At 33.6% G+C, this 8,598-nt stretch overlaps 1 pseudogene; it reads left to right on the top strand.

The window, feature by feature from the left end:
* The first annotated feature begins 278 nt into the window (after positions 1 to 278).
* Positions 279 to 1,036, top strand: LOC114943334 (myb/SANT-like DNA-binding domain-containing protein 3; annotated as a pseudogene).
* Positions 1,037 to 8,598: the final 7,562 nt, after the last annotated feature.

The following is an 8,598-nucleotide window of genomic DNA, read 5'->3' as shown; positions in this document are numbered from 1 at the left end:
AAATCGTGTCCGCGTCGTATAAGTTAGTCGCGGTCCGCACTTCCTGCGATTCCCCTCTGTACGCGTAGACTAGATAATAAGCCAACTCTTGAAGGGCGGCTTCAATAAACTCTGTTTTTACCAGAACGATTGGCGTGGTTATTGTGAACCTGAGTCTCCCCCTCTTCCCGAATCCTGGCACCGACGAGCCGATCCGTGGCGTCGGGAAAGGAGCTCCGTTACAATCTTATTGAGTAAAATTAAACTTTAGTAGATATTAAATATATATTTTTTACAGAATGTCTTGCAAAGAGAAGCCTACAAGCAAAAACAAACACTATTTATTGATGGAAAGGAAATTATTCTTACAAATACTAGAAAAACATGTAATAGAAATAAAAAAAAAGCGACGGCACAACATTAAAAGATAAAGACCTTGCATGGAGTGAAGTATGTAAAGAATACAATCAATCGGCACTAATCTCTCAAGAAGTAAGAATTTATATTTTTGATTATGCGAAGGGCCTAATATAGCAGATAATAATATACGCTTTATTATATTACACAATATTTTGATTACAGAGAACTTCAACAATTGAAAAAATTGTGGCCAAATCTAAAGCAGTCGCAGAGAGATGTATTAACTAAAGAAAAACAATCGCGTTTAGCAACTGGTGGAGGACCAGAAGAAACTGAAGCAAAAATTGATCCTGATGTACTTAATATAGCACCACATCTAATGAAACATGCACCAGTATTATTTACATCAATAATGACAGATTTAGAGATTGAAGGTACATCTACAATTAACTATTATTAACCTAATTTAATGTGACCTCTGAATTTTTTGCAATATAATTATTGAATATTTTCTAATATTAATGTTTTATTCTTATTGCTTCTTGTTTTTATTATTATTTTATTAACTTCTATTATTTCAGAAAAGCGTGAACTTACATTTGACATAGTATCTACAAATGAAAATTTAGATACATTAGACCCCACAAACAATAATGAAGATCTTATAAGTGATGAGAGCGACAAAAAAAAATCTTGATTCACAAGGTATTATTATTAATCATATTAATAATAATAATATTATGTCCACTATATGATCTGTAAAATAAATTAAAAAAAAACATGTTATCTTAATTTTTTGTAAAGATATATATCATTTTTAATACATTATTTACTGAAGATATTTTCATTTTTACTTCTATTTTATAAATTTTTACTTTTATTTCATTAATTTATATTTGTATTTTAGATAAATGCAAGATTGAATTCAATACATCTACTAATGATATTATTTTAACATCAGATAGTGAAAACAAAGATTATTTTAAAAATAATGAGATCGGGCAAAAAATTATTGATATACATACTTTAAAGAGATATAATAAACAATCAATACATTCTAGTACTACAGATACACAAAAGAAAAAAGAAAATGCATCAGGATGATCGTTACTCAATGCGAAGAGTTATTGCAAATAATTGCACTAGAATAACCCGGCAATATGTTGTTCGTAAGCTAATTGAGACAGAACATCGATTAATAATATGTTTAAGGTAATGTGGTCAGTTAATTTATCTCTTATACCTATGTAGTTATAGCAACTGAGGAAATTTATAATAATTTTTAATATTTCAGATATTTAGCCAGTGGTGGTAGTATGATATCTTTGCCACACTAGTATTCAGTGAGTCAATCATTAGTCACGCAAATTATTCCTAAAACATGCAATTATTCTGCAATTTCTGGGCCTTTCCTTACTTCTCTTGGGATTATATAGCCAGACTCTCTCTCTCCTCGAAATGAATTGTTCTAACTTTCCTATCATATCTGGCTTTCATTTGTGAAGACTTTAAAGTCATACGTTTCCTAACACAAAAACGAATTTCTTCTAATTTTTCCTTTAAATTATCCACAAAATTCTCTGAAGGCAATTTCTCTGTATTAAATTTAGGACTTTCTTGTAACAAGTTTACTGGTAGCCTAAGTTCTCGAGCGAAGTACAACTCGGCAGGAGTCACTCTTGTAGTCTCATGTTTTGACGATCTATATGCCAAGAGAAACATAGGAATCTATTCATCCCAATGTTTCTGATTTCAGAAATGTATTTCGCCAAGTAATTGATAATTGTCTGATGTTGACGTTCCACCTGGCCATCTGATTGAGGATGAAGAGCAGTAGTCCTTGTCTTTTTGATTTCAAGAAGTCGCATTAATTCTCCAAATAACTGAGACTTGAAATTCTTTCCTTGATCTGTGTGAATTTCAATAGGCACTCTATGCCTTGAAAGAAACTGACTCACAAAAATTTCAGCCACAGTCTTGGCTCTAATATTTTTGACAGGGAAATCTTCCACCCATTTTGTGAAACAATCCACCATTACAAGAAGATACTTATTCCCTGACTTAGTCAACCGAAGAGGACTAAGGATATCCATTTGCACCCTTTCTAATGGAGCTTCGACGTTATAAAAATGGGGGGTACTTCCTTTTTCCGAAATATTTCTATCCAATTTGGAACGTTCTACACGGATTTTCTCAAGAGTTGGATAAATACTAATAAGAGAATTATAAATGCGAAGTTACAATTAATATTTTTGTTGCATTATATTTCCGTTAAAGTCTGAAGAGGATCTAAGTTGGGGTCGAAACGTAAATGTTTTTAATGGCGACTTTTAAGGAATTATATTTGACAACGTTGCAAGGTGTGCGCTTACGTCGCACTTCAGTTCATCATGTACGGTTTAGTATCAACTATTTAATATGTTTAAAAAAAAGAAAAATAATTTAAATATATATATTATATATATATATATTATATATGTATATATAAATGCCAAAAATATAAATAAAATATAGAAATCAGGCTTTAGGGAAAAATTCTTATGCGAAACGACATTACAAAGCACATTTATCGAATGGAGAGAAAATATGGATAATAGCGAAATGATAGAAGTGGTATTTTTAGATTTTAAAAAAGCGTTTGAAAACAGTTAATAAAAAATTGTTATTAAGAAAGTTAGATAAATATGGAGTGGCAGGTACAGCGTATAAATGGTTTGTAACGTATCTAACTAATAGAAAACAACAAGTTAAGTAGGAAGTACTATATCGATGATAAAAAAATACAATTCACGGAGTTCTTCAGGGATCCGTGCTAGGACCACTGTTATTTTTTTCGTATATTAGAAGACGCGGTAGTGTCTCCGGCCATGATCAAACCCTAAAGACCTTAAAAGACACTACAAGTCTCCTATCCTGCACCCATCAAAGTCCATTTTGTGGTGTAGAACTACTAAAATATAAACAATTTTTTGAATTGCACGTAATATAACCTGAAAGGCGGGCATCGCCACGAGTAATTTTGAGCCAAGAAGGAATAAAATTGGTCAAGCCGTTCTGGAGGATACAAGAGCGTTCAAAAAGTGACGTTTTTCATGAAAAATGAAGTACCGGTTGTCGTCTTCTCCTGTCCGCGTCCGCTGACGTCATTCAGGATTATATATCTCCTAAAAAAATCATAAAAATGAAAGGTTAGGCCATGTTCAAAAGAAGGTACTCAAAAATTTAAAACGATCTAATAATAAATTATCACGAAAAGTAACTTGATATGTTATTCAAGGTGCCAGTTCAAAGTGAACATACGTAAAGTGTATATTATCTAAATTTAGTAATAATATATTACCATGAAAGTAACTGTGATATTTTATTCAAGGTGCAAGTTCACATTGAATATACCATACATATAAGTAAAACTGATTACAATTTGATTCTAGAAAATAAGTGCGATATGTTATTCTTAGTGCACAAAATATAATAGTCGTTTATAGAGATTTGATTTGAAATTCATACTAGCCCGTACCATGAAAAATAATTGCTCGTAATTCCAGAGTACCAATTTGTTAATGACTCAGAAAAATAACAATGGCGGCCTGCTCTCAAAAAACTTTCGATGGGTAGAATAAATAATTAAAATAAGAGTTGTGAAAATTGTATAAATAAAAACCTCCAATCTTTCTTTAGTAACATTTCGAATTTTCGTATCAACTTCAGATTTGTGTTATACCGTATTTTCAGGGAGTCGTATACCAATACACGCGAAAAGAATCGATAACGAATCTGCATTGAAGCTTTATCAAATGGTGAAAATTGAAGATTTTCCAATGGATAATCGTTATAAATATCTGGATGTCATGTGTTTCCCTGATTTATATCCTGATGGTGTCAATGGACAACGAGAAGATAGAAACTTTGCATTGCCGGAATATTTATTTATTACAACACGATTGATGTCAAAACATAGTAGATTCAGGTTGAATCTGCAGTATCTGTTCTTCCTTCTCAATGATGCTAACTACCGACAGTTGAAAAGTGGTATCTATTATACGATGATGGTTACTAACCCACGAGAGAGATACACTGCTGGTAGATACTTGAACGAATTGAAAGGTTACGAATTAGAATCGAATTTAATGAGTATTTTCGCAAAATTGAGAAATACGGATCAATTTTGGCGACAACCGTCCAATAATGTAAAATGCATGACTTTGCATTACGGTCCAGCGACGTGGTTTTTGACTTTGAGTCCTAGTGAATGGAAATGGTCCGATTGGGTGAATATTACGAGATATGAATCCCGATAAAGAGAAGTTAGGCATCAACGAAATAATCGCATACGATCCTGTAAGTACTTCTAGATTCATGTGCATAAAATTCAAAGCCATGATTGATTTTATTTGTTCGTCCGATAATCCAATAGGAAAGGTTATTCATTACTTCTGGCGACTGGAATATCAACGTAGAAGTATCCAGCACATGCATTTTATGATTTGGATAAAAGATGCTCCAGTATTAAAAATCGCCGGATGAAGAAGTTGCTACGTTTATTCGAAAATGCGTAACGTGTGAAATTCCAGATGAAAATGTTTCGCCAACGTTGTACGATACGGTAATAAGTGATCAGAATTATAAACATAACTCGTATTGCATGCGTACGAAAAAAACGGAAAACTAATATATACAGAAAGTGTCGGTTCGATTTCCTCGGCTAGTTACTGAGAATTTCGTTTTAAGAGACGTTATCACTTCGATAGTCGGTAGAAAAAAATTTACGCAGTAAGAGCAGATTGTACGATCTTCCTTGCAAGGAGTCGGAAAGGTTTATAAATGATTATAATCCGTCTATCAAATTAGCCTGGGAGGGAATTGGACATACAATTATTAGAGAAAAATCAGAGTTTTTAAACTCATATTTAACAAAATACACGACAAAGTCGGAAAAAATGCAATACAGACCTTGAAGTGATAGATTCGAATAAGTCCTTGGCATTGAAACTGTGGAATTTACAATGCGTTCATTAAATAACAAAGAATGCGGGCTTTAGAAGCTGCGGATACACTATTAGGGAATCCCTTGTACGGTACGGATAATGATACCAGGGTCAAATGGATCGATGTTAATGAGGTGAGAAATAGAAAAGTTAAAACATTTAATGAAATTTAAGCTCTCGATGAAAATTCTACGAATATTTACTGTTCGTCACTCATCTCGCATCAATCAATGCATTCGATGCTTTATTTTTCAGTTTTGTTGCCTAATACGTACGCAATGAAACGCCACATTGTAATATACATTAGCGTAACACGAAACAGCATCGTTATTGCAAAGGCCATATATTTTCCACGTAACTATACTTTCTGGTTCCTCACAATCATAATTCTGCATATCATCAAGGATATTAGGGATATCCCATCGACGATCGTACATTTTCACAACCTTTTTCTCGGACGGATTGATTTGTGGCAGTTCAGATTTGAATATAGATCTCAGTCGATTATATTCTACAATGGCTCTCGAGTTTGCTTTAACTGATGCTGGATTGAAATTTATCAAATGTGGGTTTCTTTCCAATTTACTTACTCGTGACAAAACTTACATAGGCTTGACCATCACTGAATACAGTCGTTCCTAAATCCATCATTGCATTGTTACATGTAATTCCTTCGATTATAAATAATTCGACATTCTTTAATTTGTTTCTCAAAGTTTTCAAGACCATGTTTGACAATGCGTATATTATGGTGTAGATTCATGACTAACCGGTAGTTGAAAATTCTATGGATTGTCAAGCCATCGATATTGAATGCTGCGATACCCGTGGGAGCAGATATGGCAGTCTTTTTGTCCAATTTATTCTGATCCAATGTTTAATCGATTCAATTAGAAAAACTTTCCCTGTACCACCCTCGCCACTTACGTACAGTCGCAGAATCTGATTCTTATCTTGTAAAACTGGCATACTCCATCAAAGACTCTTTTCTGGTCTTTGTTCAATTGCGACATCATTTGCGATAAATCAATCGGGTCGTCAATCTTACCAAAATCTTCCAGATCTTTTATCGCGTCGTCAGCTTCTATCGGATACAATCCAGTTCATCGTCATCGGATTTGTCTCTGTCTGCTGTTTTCAGATCATTTTTGCGCTTTTCAATTAATTCAGCAACGTTCTCAAAAGCTTTCTGTATTTCTTCGAGCCTTTCGTAATATTTCATTACCTTCGTTAAAAAAAGACTCTGAATTCTTAAAGGCATCCGTGTAAGTCTCGAATGTACTTTGAGTTCACTCAAATCTTTCCATGGTTTGAACAGAAGAAGCAGCGAGTAAAAGTATTTTCGGGCTCAGTTTTTATATTAAATCGATAATGGTTAATTAAATAACCTTTTTTCGTTTTTTTAAAAATAAACCCGATGCCAGTTTGTAACACTTGACTTCGTCATTATTGACATCTGTTTCGTAATTTCCCAGAATCTGGCAAAATCGTACAAATTCAATGATTCTAATTCCTGAGGTCTATTTGGATAGTAATCATCGATGAGTGACGAACAGTAAATATTCGTAGAATTTTCATCAAGAGCTTAAATTCATTAAATGTTTAACTTTCTATTTCTCACCTCATTAACATCGATCCATTTGACCATGGTATCATTATCCGTACCGTACAAGGGATTCCCTAATAGTGTATCCGCAGCTTCTAAAGCACCGCATTCTCGTTATTTAATGAACCATTGCAAAATTCCACAGTTTCGATGCCAAGGACTTATTCGAATCTATCCTTCAAAGTCTGTATTGCATTTTTCGACTTTGTCGTGTATTTTGTTAAATATGAGTTTAAAAAACTCTGATTTTTCTCTAATAAATTGTATGTCCATATTTCCCTTCCAGGCTAATTTGATAGACGGATTATAATCATTTATAAACCTTTCCGACTCCTTGCGAGGAAGATCGTACAAACTGCTCTTACTGCGTAAATTTTTTCTACGACTATCGAAGTGATAAACGTCTCTTAAAACGAAATTCTCAGTAACTGGCGAGGAAAAATCGAACCGACACTTTCTGTATATATTAGTTTCCGTTTTTTTTTGTACGCATGCAATACGAGTTATGTTTATGATTCTGATCACTTATTACCGTATCGTACAACGTTGGCGAAACATTTACATCTGGAATTTCACACGTTACGTATATTGAATAAACGTAGTAACTTCTTCATCCGGCGATTTTCCTAATACTGGGCATCTTTTATCCAAATCATACAATGCATGGTGCTGCATACTTCTACGTTGATATTCCAGTCGCCAGAAGTAATGAATAACTTTCCTATAGGATTATCGGCGAACAAATAAAAATAAATCATGGCTTTGAATTTTATGCAATGAATCTAGAAGTACTTACAGGATCGTATGCGATTAGTTCGTTGATGCCTAACTTCTCTTTATCGGGATTCATATCTCGTAAATATTCACCCAATCGGACCATTTCCATTCACTAGGACTCAAAGTCAAAAAAACCACGTCGCTGGACCGTTAATGCAAAGTCATGCATTTACATTATTGGACGGTTGTCGCCAAAATTGATCCGTATTTTTCAATTTTGCGAAAATACTCATTAAATTCGATTCTAATTGGTAACCTTTCAATTCGTTCAAGGATCTACCAGCAGGTATCTCTCTCGTGGGTTAGTAACCATCATCGTATAATAGATACACTTTTCAACTGTCGGTGTTAGCATCATTGAGAAGGAAGAACAGATACTGCAGATTCAACCTGAATCTACTATGTTTTGACATCAATCGTGTTCTAATAAATAAATATTCCGGCAATGCAAAGTTTCTATCTTCTCGTTGTCCATTGACACCATCAGGATATAAATCAGGGAAACACATGACATCCAGATATTATAACGATATCCATTGGAAAAATCTTCAATTTTCACCATTTGATAAAGCTTCAATGCAGATTCGTTATCGATTCTTTTTGCGTGTATTGGGTTATTGTATATGATCGTTAATTCCGAATGTTCAGTTATTTGTGGAGAAAAGCCGTAGTTTTAAAACGGTTTGATCATTTTATTTTTGTTTTGCTGACATTGTACAAATTCAATGCTGGTAATTCCTACAACCACTCATTTATTTCGTCATTGTCGCTTTCCTCATCGACAATCCTATATTTTGTTTCCTGCAACTTATCCTTTAATAGATCATCAGATGACGCTGGAAGACGAATTTTTGAGTAATGAGGATTATTTTCTTTTAACCATTGTAAAGC

The sequence above is a fragment of the Nylanderia fulva genome, unplaced genomic scaffold (genome assembly GCF_048542155.1).
Source record: "Nylanderia fulva isolate GAGA-0341 unplaced genomic scaffold, ASM4854215v1 Scaffold189, whole genome shotgun sequence".
NCBI lineage: Eukaryota > Metazoa > Arthropoda > Insecta > Hymenoptera > Formicidae > Nylanderia > Nylanderia fulva.
This window is presented reverse-complemented; position numbering and strand designations above follow the sequence as displayed.